Genomic DNA, 15,159 nt, shown 5'->3' with positions numbered 1-15,159 from the left:
TATGTGATACATCAAGTACGATTGTTTATTGGTGTATTAGACGTGTATTAGATGGTTGTATGTAATGATTGTATGTGATGGTATAGGATACATATAGTACGGTTAGATAGTTGTACTCTCTTAGGCGTGTAATCTAATACACCCCTCTACTAATATGCCCTCAATGTACGTACTATATTCATAATTTCAACGATACTCTATTAACCTTTTTCTAGTGGTGTAATACCCATGTTGGGGGTTACTTTATCAAAACCAAATTTGAGAATCTACATGGATTTAACATCCTCAGCGACTGGAACCACCATCTTTTTAACCTTCACTATGGAAGAAGCTTCTCAAAACAGTTGAAGAAAACTTGACAGTGCCCTTCAATTCAATTACTGTATTCATACATTTAATATATGTTAAAAAATAAATCAACCACTAATGTTTAAAATGTGTAAAGGGAATAATAATATAATATATACATACCTTCCATCGGATGGTTTCACTAATAGCAACTATTGGAAGCTCGGCAATATTTTCCCCAAATACTTGAAACATTCCAGCTGTAACAACTTTTGACCTGAACAATATATAATGTTAATAGTAATCATAATGATGATGATGATAACTTTATACTGCATATGAAAATAAGTACAAAATGAATAGTGTGAGCATACTCTATTGTCAGCATAGCACAATGAACTCTTGTGAAATTGGAGTCACCTATTGTCTTCTTATTGGTTGGAGAAAAAGAAAAGAAAAAAAATTAGACGTTAAGAATATAAAAATAAAAGTTAAGTAAATTGTGTATACTTTCTTACCCATGAATAAAATCACTTGCCGTAATGGAATCAGCAGTATGTTTGAAGCATTTCTGTTACAATCAATGAAAACCCACAGAAATAAAATAAATGGTTATTAATTGATTAATCTGTAGCAGTAGTCTAGAATAAGAATAAAAACACTACTTTATAGTTTATAGTTTATACTCACATGGAAGATATCAACAGCATGTGAAATCAACATTTTGTTGCCATCAGAAACAGATTTCTGAAGGAACACAATCCACTTGACATCGGAAAGGGTAAGGTACAGTGGCCTGGACAAACCCACAAAACCAACCCTTGAAATGCTATGAACACCTAACTGGTACCGATCTGATTCAACTAGACTGACAGCAGATCAAGAAAGTGTGAGTTACAGGCGAACAACAAAAAAAGGACAAAACAGCTTCAAAACACATGATTCAGAATGATAACTTACATGTTTTTTCTTACAAAATATTGCGGATCTTTGCTAGTTTTTGGATCTGTGTGCATGATAGAGAAAAGTGTGCATAAAAGTCTTGGTGATTTGCATGACCCAAAAAGACGCAGATCAATAACTTTAGCAAAACAATGCATGATTTTCAGATATGCATATCCTCCTAAGCCAGTAGTTGAATATTTTGATGTGTGGATGCTGGATCTAGATTTAGTTGATTATGACAGCGGCGGTGGATCCTGCACATCTAATATATAGTAAGAAAAGTGTGGGCGTCAACCATAACCCTGATTTCTAGCGATGGTGATTTGCATCAACCTCCCCTAAAATTGTACATATTTTCACATACAGCCCAACCATTACACAAAATGACAATTTTGTGGCTTGATGAATAAAGTGGTATTTGATTTTTGATTTGTAGTCTTTTTTTATGAGCTCTTAATTGTAAATGACCATAGTAGTCCTTACTATACATAAATATTTTTTTAAATGCTCTTATTTGTAAATGGCCATATTATCTTTATTTATATTATTTTGCAAAAAACACTTGTTACATTTATCTTTCTTTTTTAAGTGAGAATATCTTCTATAATTTGACATTGTGACTATTCCAAGTTGAGTATACCATATTCAGGATTTCAACATGACAGGTTCTAATTAGTACAAACTTAATATAATGTTTGGCTATAAAATTAATTGTTTTTTAAATTAGTATTGTATTTAATGAAATCATAATAATCATATATACAGACAATTATATTTATTTTAAAATTAAATTACGTGAAGAAACTGATGCTAATAATGTACATAAGGTAAAATTGTACGTATATTTATCGTTTTACATTCCCTCGAGTTAATATCAATAAGCCTAAGAAAGCTCAGCTAAAAAGATTTGATTTTGTGAATGTTTCGTCGGAAAGTTTGTTTAGATGATTATTGGATTAGTCACACCCGGTGTTTTGAAATTTGCACATTGTGCTATTTTTATTGTGACTTTGCATTTAATTTAAAGTATATTTGGATTCCTTTTTTGTTTCAATGCAATCTTTATTCTAGAACATGTTAATGACAGTTGAACGAATTCTGATATGCATGCAAGAAACATAACACATACACAAACTTCCAATGGACGATTTACTCTCGAGGATCAAGTTTGTTGGTAAATATCCATTGATGGTCGATCATTAATTGCTAGAAGAACATAGTATAGGTTATTTATAAAAATATATTTGTAAAATTGGTCTAAGTTTGAAAATTAATGTTGGATTTAACGAACTTACCAAAATTAACTATGGGTAACGTGATAATTGTGTCAAGCATCTCTTACATGGTATTGCTCCATGAGTAATCCCAAGAAACCCTAGCCTCCTCATCGATACTATATACTCCACCGTTAACGTTCTATATTCCTCAATAAACAAGAAGAGGGAAACAAAATTAGTGGCATTTATGTCATTTTTCAACATATTACTTTAGTACAATGCTACTTAACACAATTACATATACCACACTTTATATATATATATATATATATATATATATATATATATATATATATATATAAGCAATGTTTTTTTGTGCTGCCTCATAAACGTTGAAATTATGGGTGATTTAGAAAAAAATAGCATCTTCTTAAGGTAGGGGTATTTTAGGTAATTAGATTGTTTCAGTTTCTGAAGCCTAGTATTGCTCCATGAGTAATGCCAAGAAACCCTAGCCTCCTCATCGATACTATATACTCCACCGTTAACGTTCTATATTCCTCAATAAACAAGAAGAGGGAAACAAAATAAGTGGCATTTATGCCATTTTTCAACTTCTTACTTTAGTACAATGCTACTTAACACAATTACATATACCACACTTTATATATATATAAAAAAAAGCAATGTTTTTTTTTTTTTTCTGCTGCCTCATAAACGTTGAAATTATGGGTGATTTAGAAAAAAAATAGCATCTTCTTATGGTAGGGGTATTTTAGGTAATTAGATTGTTTCAGTTTCTGAAGCACAGTAAATAAAGTATATACAGTACATGTATAGAAACAAGGTTGATCCCACCTATAGGCCAAAGGTGTCCATGGACACCCCTTATTTTTGGATTTTTTTTATAAGTTATATAATAAATTTTATATGGACACCTATTAAAAATTAGTTTAACGGCTAATATATATATATATATATATATATATATATATATATATTTGGATTATAGTAGATACTTATAGGAAAGAAAATCGTATTTATAAATATCATAATTTATATTTGATTTCTCAAACTTGTTAAATATAAGAAATTAAAAAAAAATATTCTTATAAACCCGTTAAATAGAAAAATTAACAAAGAACTTTGACGAATAAAAGATAAAAAGACGGAAAATACATAAATCTTTAAAAAAAAATTACATCATCTTTACTCATTGTCGCCGTCGTCAACCGCTCTTAAGCCCATCGACATTGTTTGTTGAGCAACGAGACAATCATCTACCACTCTCCGATGACTGAAAAGGTTGAACTTAATTTCCCAATCTCCACATATGTCTCAAACTCTCCATTTTTTTTATGTGCGTCTATGTTCAACCTGTTGGATTAAGTGTCTAAGCTCATAACTATAATTGGTATAAACCTAAAATGATAGTAGTACAATCCTTTTAGGTTGCCCTCGAAACTAGCAATTAGACAGGATTACTTGGAGAGAGAAATTAAGTTATTTTTTTATTAATAAATTGAAATAGATAATTTAAAAATATAATATGATAATAATATATTAATTAGAAATTATGATATTTGATTAATAATTAACCAAAAATTAATTAGAATTAATTTTGGGGTTAATTGGATTAATCTATAGTGCAGGGGTTGTTTGACTATTTAATAATAGTTGAGGAAAAGTCTCTAGCATCTCCTTGTATGAGGTTGGAAAAAAACTTCTAGGAAGGGCCTAGAATTTTCGCCTAAGGGCTCTTGGATGAAGGCTCATGGGTTGTTTGTTGACCAAATAAAAGGATTAGGGTTTCCTCCTTAAACCCTAGCTTTGGCTCTAAGCTACCTCACCTATATAAAGAGCCTTAGGCTTTACAAATTCGAAACTCCTTACCCTAGAAGAGTTATATTCGAAAATCTCACTCTCCCTCTCCATAATCCTTAGTTGCTAGTCTTGGGTGTGAACCATCATAGGCACGACACTTATCGTGCTAGCTACCAAAAGATTTGAAGAAGGATTCAAGGATTGTTTACAATAACGATCTTAAATGTTAGTTTTCTTATCTTATGAATATGTTTACTCATAGGAAAGTCTTTTATACTAGTGTTCATACTATGCTGCAAATATGTGAAAGACATAGATCAAACCAGATTATATGTGCCTTAATCAACTGAATTGTTGTAACGAACCAAAAATCAAGGGTAAAAATTTTAGTTTTGTTACAGTCGAAACACATATATCCTTTAAATCCAAGAATTGCAAAAAATTGTTGATTAAAACGTTTATCAGAGTCCGTCCCAAAATCATATGTTACGGAGAACAAGCGTGTGCACTTCGATCAAGCCGGGTCGTTCCTTTCCAAACCAATGATACCTGAAACAATAAAACAAAACTATAAGCACGAAACTTAGTGACTTCCCCAGAGCATACCCCACACAATCCACATAACCACATAATCCATATCAGCTATAAAAGCTACATAAACCATAACAATCAAGTAAGCCATATCAATCATATAGCCATATCATATAAACATATAAGGATGTCGTGGGCACCTCCCAGTGTCTTACTCCAGGATGTCATGGGCTCCCTCACATGGTCTTACACCTAAGTTCCATGGGCTCCCCCATGGTCTTTAGCTAAAAAGCCATGGGCTCCCTCACACGGTCTTACATCCAAATGACATGGACTCCCTCTATGGTCTTTAGCTGAAAAGTCATGGGCTCCCCCACATGGTCTTACATCCAAGTGTCATGGGCTCCCCCATGGTCTTTACTTGAAAAGTCATGGGTTCCCCCACATGGTCTTACATCCAAGCTTCATGGGCTCCCCTATGGTCTTCCATCCAAGTATCACAAACACAACTAGTATACCACATACCACATAGTCAAATAGCATACCACATAATCACTAGCATACTACGTATACATGCATACCAGGCATATCAATCGTGAATCTACAATAAACACTACAACTAACTAAATGGGCTGACCTTGGTGCTTTAGACCCATTGGTATGGTGAGGAGATCAAGAATTTCCTTAGTCCATATATGTTCCCAATTGGCCCACGAAGGCCCACAACAACTTAGTCCAATAAATAGCCCAACCTGAACCCAAACCCAATTAGGGTTTTTCATATAATATGACGATTAGGGTTAAGTGTTTCTTACTTAACCCAGTAAGGACTTAATCCATTACGGACTTAATACATTAAGTCCATTACTCCACTAGACCAAACATACAAAGTAATCAGGCGTAATTCCAAATTCCAAATCCAATGGTCCTAACGCGGGTCCAACAAATAAAAAATTCACATTCCTAAAATTAGGGTTTTCCAAACCCTAATTAGGGTTTCTAACCCAATAGCATTCCAATTAGTCCATTTGTGAAGTTTTCGGTTAAAGTAGGGTTTCACTAGGTCAGTTAGGGTTAGCTAAGTCAGGCACCACTTACTAGCACCTCAGGTAGTGCTAGTAAACTGTGGCTCACGGTGGCGGCCACCACCTCGATGTGGTGGTTATGATTCTAGTCCAAATCATGTCTGAGCATCCAATCATACAAAGATGCACACCACCACCAACACGAAGGATCGTGGCGGCAGAAGGCGGTAGCCACCACTTCACGGTGGTGGTGGTGATTTCCTTGATTATTCTAGCTAAAAATCTGCTTATACAACATGATATCAAAAGTACACACACAATAAACACCATTCCACATACATAGCCACCACCACAGTATGGGTAGTGGTGGCAGGGAAGGAAACAATGATGGCAACCACCATAGTTGGTAACCATGGTGGTTCTCTTTTACTTCCGATTGACCAAGTACACACACGCTGATAAAATCTGAAATACACATCCAAACACAAGAAAAAATACTCTTACTCACATGAAACACGAACGCATCTTATCATGGCAAACGGTGACCGGAGTAGCAACGAACTGCACAGGCAGTGACGGTTGTAACGTCCGCAGATCCGGGCTAGTCAATTTAGAGGCAATAGGGGTCGAAAACGAATTTTCGACAAATGATTATTTAGAATAAATAATCTTAACCAAGTTGTGGAATATGTCACAAGGTTTCCGTACATATAAAGAACGCCGAAATCCGAGTTATAACGAACAAGTTATGGCTCGTCGAGGTTTTACGGAAAAACCACAACGTCATCGGGAAGCGTAAATAGTGAATTTACGATAGACCGAGATTTAGCCTTAGCAATCTAAATGAAAATCGTAGAATATGTTAAACTAAGAGCGTCGATAAAAAGAACGCCCAAATCTGACTACGTATGAGGAAGTTATGATTTTTCTAAGGTTTTGCTTAAAGTGCACGACCCGAAACTCGAATTTTAGTTTGAGTGGTTTTTGGCTTACGCGACCTAAATGAGAGTTGAATATCTCATTAATAGGAACTCAATGGTAAAAGGATAGATGAAAACGGAGTCCGTATGAAGGAGTTACAAATTATTCGCGGTCAATTAACAGTCTAAACATCTCCTACAATTAAATTTAAGATCGGTCAAGAATTAGCCAACAGAGTGTCACACCCCGAAAACCGAAGGCGGAAACATTTCCGAGGTTGAATCCACGTTGAGTATCAAATCCGATGCACATAGTAAGTAAAGTAAAACAACCATTACATTACATAAGAAAAGGTTTACAGTTGTTTCAAAAGTAAAGTTTGTACAGTTGTGATACATAGTATATATATATGAACAAAATGAAACAGGTCTTCATGTACTCCGTCTTCTGAACAAAAAGGGATCTTCGGGTACCTGTTCTAACGCTGACCTGAGAACACAAGCGGTTTAAAAATCAGCATAACGCTGGTGAGTTCATAAGGGGTTTTTGTTTGTGAAAATGTTCAAGTTTCCAATCTGTTTCTGAAATGTTGCGCACACCAAGAAAATCCCATATTTTCTTAAAAGTTGGTTGTTGTTTCACAAATGTAAAGTATAGTAAGTTTTTACACTGAAAACATGTCTACTCATGTAAGAATGTATAGTTTGGTTATCCGACTTGTTAAACTGTTCTGTTTACCTAACATGTATTCCCAAGAAAGTTCCATACTTTCCTTATTGTATGTTACCAAATGTAAAAGATGTAATGTTACCCAGTTTGTTACACTTTCTAGTTATGTAGGAGTTACCCAGGAAAGCCCCATGCTTTCCTGCATGTTGGTTTCCAATGTGAGCGATGTAAAAGATGTAAACGTGGTTAAGTTCCATGTTTTTCCCCAGGAAATTCCCATACTTTCCTGAATGTTGGATACCATATGTGAAAGATGTAAAAGATGTATAAAGTGGTTCATTATTACTATAATTAAATCTCTGTTATCCTAATTGCGAGTTCCATAACCATACGATGGACTAAACCTGTGGCAATAAGTTGTCCACACACTTATGACTTTCGTCACCCTTGAACCATTTCGGTTCGGCTGTAGCTAGCAGCCAGGCATGGGGTAGTCAGCCCCATATAGATCTATACACTCAAGTCATGCTCTCTAAATACCAGAGATTCTGGTTACGGGTGCAGTCCTCCACTCGTGTATCTCTGTGGAGTGTTCGCCGAGGATTAACAAATTTACTAGTAATAATATGATAGTCCTCCACTCGCGTATATATGTGGAGTGTTACCGAGGACAAAACAGTGTACAGGTATTATATTCATATGTCTAATGTCATGCTTTTAACTGATAAATTGTGGAAAGCCATTTGTGAAATATATGTAAAACATAACAGTTTAAAGACCCATTTCACAAATATATGTTACGTGATATGCATGTTCAAATGCTTATCAGTTGTAGTAATCAGTATTAAAAGCATATGGAATATGAAACACACATTTAAAAACATGTTTTGAGTACAAGAATTCCCTTGTACTTTGCTTGTGTTCCCCCCTGAAAACAGTGAAAACAGTGAAAAAAGGATAGGGGTATGAACTCACCAGACTCGGGAATGCGAAGCTTTCGGACACTAAACGTGGGTTTGGGGTTTGATTACGCACGATGTCCCTAGGTAAAATGAAATAATGTCCATATATATTCAATTAGGGATACATTCACTAATCATATGGAACATTACACTCCAACGAAGTTAAACACCTCAAAACGAGCGTTTGGAGTGACCCGGGTGACATCTATGGACGTGTATTGGCACTATGGACTTGGGACTTGAGTTTACTACCCAAGAGTAAACATTTTAAGGAGTTTACAGTCACAAAACACACACACACACATGAGTTTACGGCCGTAAACTCATGTTGGTGTCATTTGGAGGGTTTAATGACTTGTTTGGACATGGGGATTGTTGGAATGGATTTCTAAAATGCCTTGGAATGGATTACATGAGTTTATACCACTTGGAAGGGAGTTTACGGCCACAACCTTGGAGTTTACGGCCGTAAACTCACCCATGGCCAAGAAAATTTGGTTTAAGCTACAAAGGACAATTACATGTGATTCTAATTAATTTTCTAAGGCTTGGTATCAACTTGTAGCTTCAATTAACACCTTTGTGTGTGTTTACGGCCCAGATGCATACCCTCTGGCCGTAAACTCTAATATGATTAAGAAAAGATTAGTTTTTGATGCTAAGAACAATCACATGTAATTCTAGGAATTTATCCAAGCCTTTGGGGTGGTTTAAGGGTATTTTTGACACACTTATAGGAGTTTACGGCCCAGGAGAGGTTCTATGGCTGTAAAGTCACTTTTGTAAGGTATTTGGTGTGTTTAAGATCCCCAAACTATTTTTAGATGGTTCTAGGATTTACCACAAGGCCATTGGTTGAGTTTCAAGGCATTTGGACATGTTTAAAGGCACTAAATCCCTATTTAGTGGAGTTTACAGCCCAAGCAGATGCCTTGGCCATAAACTCTTGTTTGTCCCTCATAATGTATGTTTAATGTGTTCTAAGTCCAGATTTTCAAGCCTCAAGGTCATATCTAAGTCCCAACTATGATTTGGAAGGGTGAATTTGGCTCAAAAACCCCATTTTGAGGAGTTTACGTCCCCAAGCTTGATCCTTGGCCGTAAACTCATGTTCTTGGTCCGAAAACTAAGTTTAAATATCAATTTTAAGGCTAAAGAGGTTGGATAACAAGTTAGGGGAGTTACCTCTTTGATTGCAAGCCTTAAATCTTTGTTTTTGGACCTTTGATTATGGATGAGGAGAGAGGTTGGATATGTTTTATGAGAAAATGGCCAAAGGCTTCAAATGGAGGCTTAAGACACATTATATAGTGTCTAAGTTTTGGACACGGTGGAATTCTACCCGATACCGGCGTTAGGCGAGGCTTTTGGTCGTACCCGATTAGGTTGCCGTAACCCGATATGGTAATTTCTAGAATTATTCCGATCACTAAAGTGGGGTGTTAAAATGATTTCCAAATCTATGAAGACACCCATTAAGTCATTTTAGATACGTACAAGTTAAAGACATAATTAAACAGAAGATCGGAAATCGAATTTGAAACGACGATTGTTTGCGTGAATTGCACTACGAAAGAGTTACAAGAGATGGTACGGAAATTTCGGGTTGTTACATTATCCCCCCGTTAAAGTGAATTTCGTCCTGAAATTCAAAGTTTAAAACACAAGACAAGATACAAATCATGGATCTGGAAAGAGTTGTGGATACTTCTGTTTCATTGAATATTCCCGTTCCCAAGTGAATTCCGGTCCCTGCTTGGAATTCCAGCGAACCTTCACTAACGGGATGCGAATTTGCTTTGTACGTTTGACTTCTCGATCCATCATTTCGATCGGTTCCTCCACAAAGTTGAGGTTTTCATTGATCTCGATCTCGTCTATGGGAATTGCTAGGGTTTCATCGGATAGGCACTTTTTGAGATTTGAGACATGGAAGATAGGATGAATGTTACTGAGTTCATGAGGTAAGTGAAGTCTATAGGCAACTGGACCGATCCTGGAGAGGATCTCGAAGGGTCCAATGTACCTTGGATTAAGTTTCCTACGCTTACCAAAGCGTATAGTGCCTTTCCAGGGCGAGACCTTCAACAGGACACGGTCTCCAACCTGGAATTCTAGTGGTTTCCGACGATTATCAGCGTAACTCTTTTGGCGATCTCGTGAGGCTTTCAGTCGGTTACAGATTTGAATGATCTTTTATGTGGTTTCGCGGATGATTTCAGGACCAGTGAGAGCACTGTCGGGGACTCGACTCCTGGCTAACTGTGTATCCCCTACCTCGGCCCAGCACAGAGGGGATCTACACTTACGACCGTATAGGGCTTCAAACGGAGCAACCCGAATGCTGGTATGGTAACTGTTGTTGTATGAGAATTCGATCAAGGATAGATGTGTGTACCACGACTTTCCAAAGTCAATGACACATGCCCTAACCATGTCCTCCAGGGTTTGGATTGTTCTCTCACTCTGTCCATCGCTCTGAGGATGATACGCTGTGCTCATATCTAGTTTGGTTCCAAGGGCCTTCTGAAGGGACTGCCAGAATCTGGAGGTAAACCTGCTATCTCGATCAGAGATAATAGATACAGGTACACCGTGTAGATGTACTACCTCCTGGATGTAGATTCGCGCGAGTCTTTCCATCTTGTATGATTCTTTGATCGGAATGAAGTGAGCGGATTTGGTCAAACGATCGACAATTACCCAAATGGTATCGTACCCACTAGAACACTTGGCAGTTTGGTGATGCAATCCATGGTAATCATCTCCCATTTCCATTCGGGGATTTCGGGCTGTTGGAGCAGACCTGAGGGTTTCTGATGTTCAACTTTGACTTTGGCGCAAGTCAGACACTTGCCCAGGAATGTAGCTATCTCAGCTTTCATGTTTGGCCACCAGTATTGTTTCTTGAGATCTAGGTACATCTTGTCCGAACCTGGGTGAACAGAGTATTTGGTTATGTGCGCTTCCTCCATAACTATTTCCCCAAATCCTCCGAACTTGGGAATCCAGATTCGATCCATGAAACAGTGAACTCCGTCACCTCTAATCTCAAGTTTCTTTTCCATTCCTCTCAAGGCTTCACTCGACATGTTCTCGGGTTTGAGGGCTGTTAACTGGGCTTTTCGGATTTGCATGGGTAGGTTGGAATGGATGGTCATCATCTAGTTCTTCATTTTGTGGCCTGCACTATCCTTTCGGCTAAGGGCATCTGCTACCACATTGGCCTTGCCGGGGTGGTAACGGATTTCACACTCATAATCATTGAGTAGTTCTACCCATCGCTGTTGCCTCATGTTTAAGTCTTTCTGATTAAAGATATGTTGCAGGCTCTTGTGATCAGTGAAGATCGTGCACTTGGTTCCATAGAGATAATGTCTCCAAATCTTCAATTCAAAGACTACGGCTCCTAGTTCCAAGTCATGTGTGGTATAGTTGACCTCGTGTACTTTCAGCTGTCTTGAGGCATAGGCAATCACCTTTCCTCTTTGCATAAGCACACAGCCTAAACCTTGATTAGACGCATCGCAGTAGACCACAAAGTCCTCTGTCCCTTCGGGCAAGGACAGAACAGGCGCGCTGCATAAGGCTCCCTTCAATGTTTGGAATGCAGTTTCTTGTTTATCACTCCAACAAAATGTTGGGTTTTGAGCATTCTAACACTCCTAAGTGTACATGCAACCCTAAATACCTTGGATCTATGTTTTCTCTATTATACATGCAAATAAGAATATCCAAGGTATTATCCTAATCTATCATACAAAACATGAATATAACAAGATAGAATACATACCTCTTTGATGTAGAAAGTCTTCATGAAGCTTGAGTGCCTAGCCCCAATAGTGTGGAAGCCTCAAATGGAATCACAATCATCAAAACACTAGGAATAACTTGAGAGAGTTCTACACTTCATGAAATCGGCTAGCCCTTTGTTTCTCTCTCTAGTGGCCGATTTTTGTCAAGAATAAGATCTTTATATAGTGTTGCAATCAGGGTAAATCCTTAATTGTCATGGCTTTCCATTTCCATGGATCCATGGGTTCAAATACTCCATGGAGCATCCATGGACCATCCTATGGGTTTTAGCCCAACTTGATTATCCATGGAGCATTAGCCCACTATATAAGTATGGATGATTTACACAATCAACCCATATATTTAATTAGTCTTCTTTTGATCACTTAATTAATCCTAGATTACTTCTTGATCAATACTAATTAAATAATCTTATTATTCTTATTATTAATATACTAGAACTTATAATATATTAATAACCATAAGTGTCTTATTTCTCTCATTATAGTCTATCCAAGTGCATGATGGTATGCAACCCAAATGGACCATGCCGGGTCGGGTCAACTCTTACCAATTATAGTTATGGACTTAGACATTAATCCAACAGTCTCCCACTTGGATAAGTCTAAAACTATTATTGCGTATGACTTCAGGAACCAACTGGCAATCGTAGCTCTCAAAAGCTTCTGTCGAACTCTGACCTTGTAGATGAACTCTGACCTTGTCAATGACTTGTCCATTAGATAAGGGATCATATAATCCTCTGTTCTCATGATATCAGCCGGACAAATACATGGAACAACGTCGTACTTATTGTCCAACAGTTTTTTTCCCGATTTTCGATTTGTTTGACAAAGAACTTAATCGAACACATCAATTCAGTTCTGACCGGCCGGTACATAGGTCACAACAAAATCATCGAGGGGCCCAGATATCGCTTCTATTTCTAGAAGGAACAGATAAACTTCGACTCATATGCTTATTATACTACTTGTTGAATTGTACACAAAGGCACGTTTTATAACATCAAGTTACTGATGCGTTTACGTGCAATCAATGCACAACCAACTCATAGGTAACAACTCATATCTCTAGGTTTGAAGATTTATATGATATTACCGTCTCACGATCACTCGAGATAAATTCCATGAAGTGATACAAGTAAGCGTGGGTTTATTCCAATACTCATAACTTATGAGCACTCATGAATGTTGTAGCAACCATTGCCATGACTAAACCCATTTAGCCATCTACAAACCCGATTCATGACAGTCTTGATTTATACCTACTTCCAACATATGAACGACTGTAGAGTGTTTAAATAACTTAGTCATTCGAAAAGAATAACCTAGCTATTTTGGAAGTCAAAACATGCAAAGTGAAACACAATAATAATCGAATCTAATATGGTCTCAGAACCCTTTTGAATATAAATAAAACCACCTTTTATTTATCACCATATTGATTACACATTATTCAATGTTTCAAATAATCAACTTAAGACTCGAATAAAACAACAGTCGTCCCATGCTCCTAGCATGTACACTTTGTTTTCTAAACAATAGTTATGCCATACCCCAAGTATGCACACTATGTTTGTTTATGATCCTTACATTGTGATGTAGATCAATTGAACATGATTCCAATGATACTCATTTCACAATCCCAAATCCTTATTGTAAATGTGAGAATCCCCGATTCCTATCATTTACCAAAAATCTGTTAGATTTTAAACTTTTATGCAATGTTCCTCTTGTAATGATTATTCACAAAGTCACCAAAACCTTGTCACCAGTCATTACAGAGTATTCCAAGGAAGGTCAACTTCTATGGAACGTAAGTCTCATATTCAAACTACATTGCTTTGAACATCCTTCTTGCATTAAGGTTTTCTAATCTTACATAGATTGAATAACTTCCACCTATGGAGACATTTCCATAGTCCCATTTTGACTATCACTTCTGAACAAGAGTTACTTTTTTCAGAATATGTCAATACGGTCCGGCCAAAATTAACACCATACTTCCAAATGTCCCTAAGCAACCAATCTTTGGCAAACCTCAGATTGTCCTCGACAATTGCTTAATCACTTTAGTCTTTCCAGTTCTAGACTTTTCCCTTCTAAATGCCTTAAGCATTTGGAAAATTTAGAAAAGATAAATATTATAGCACATGAAATCGATCCTATATCCGAAGCATATGGGACACGATTCATGATGTTTCACATAAAGACATGATACTAGACCAGTCTTTTGCTACAATATTTTTTTATTTGCCATGTTTTCAAAATTTAACTATGAAGAGGGATGCCGTAATCATAATCGAATTTTGAAAATGCAATATATATAGAATTTCTTCAAGTTGAACCATTCCAACACAAAATTCATATATATTCTTGACTAAAGATGATTAAAATCTCAATCTAAGCTTTAGAATTGAAATGAAGTATAATTTCCTCTCCCTTAATTATAGCAAAACAACTTTTCAACCCTTGCAACTTCACGGATTGAAACTTTGTTTTCTATAATTAACATTGCTAGCTTGCAATACTAATCATAATAATCATGCTCCCACTAACATGATGATTATCAACATAACACTTATGCTCCGACTAGCTCTGACATATTTTCAGAAATCTGCTGGACTTCTGAAATTTAGATTCATACACCTTTCCTAGATAGCTCACATGTGTGTCTAAACAATTTTCAAGAACTATGAAAAGGGATGCCGTAATCATAGTCTCAATTGCTTAGGCATTTGCCATTTCTCACAAGTCCATGTTAGCGTGCCGGTTAACCACACGCGCTCCACTAACGACTTTTGAAAATGCAAATAACACAATTGCTATCTACGTAAAATCTACTTAGTGAAAGTGTTTCCTCACCATCATTTTCATGAATCGGAGAGAAACCTTATGACACTTAGATTTTATAGTGTATGAGTTCCTATCCATGCGAATTTGTCAAAACCTTAATCACAAG

The 15,159-nt window shown here is 36.6% G+C and overlaps 1 pseudogene; it reads right to left on the bottom strand.

The window, feature by feature from the left end:
• Nucleotides 1–309: 309 nt before the first annotated feature.
• The window catches only part of LOC145010294 (uncharacterized), a 40,894-nt pseudogene continuing 26,044 nt past the window's right edge, over nt 310–15,159 (bottom strand).

The sequence above is a fragment of the Lactuca saligna genome, chromosome 1 (genome assembly GCF_052625555.1).
Source record: "Lactuca saligna cultivar CGN05327 chromosome 1, ASM5262555v1, whole genome shotgun sequence".
Classification (NCBI taxonomy): Eukaryota; Viridiplantae; Streptophyta; class Magnoliopsida; order Asterales; family Asteraceae; genus Lactuca; species Lactuca saligna.
The sequence above is the reverse complement of the archived record's forward strand: the minus strand, read 5'-3'. Positions and strand labels throughout refer to the sequence as shown.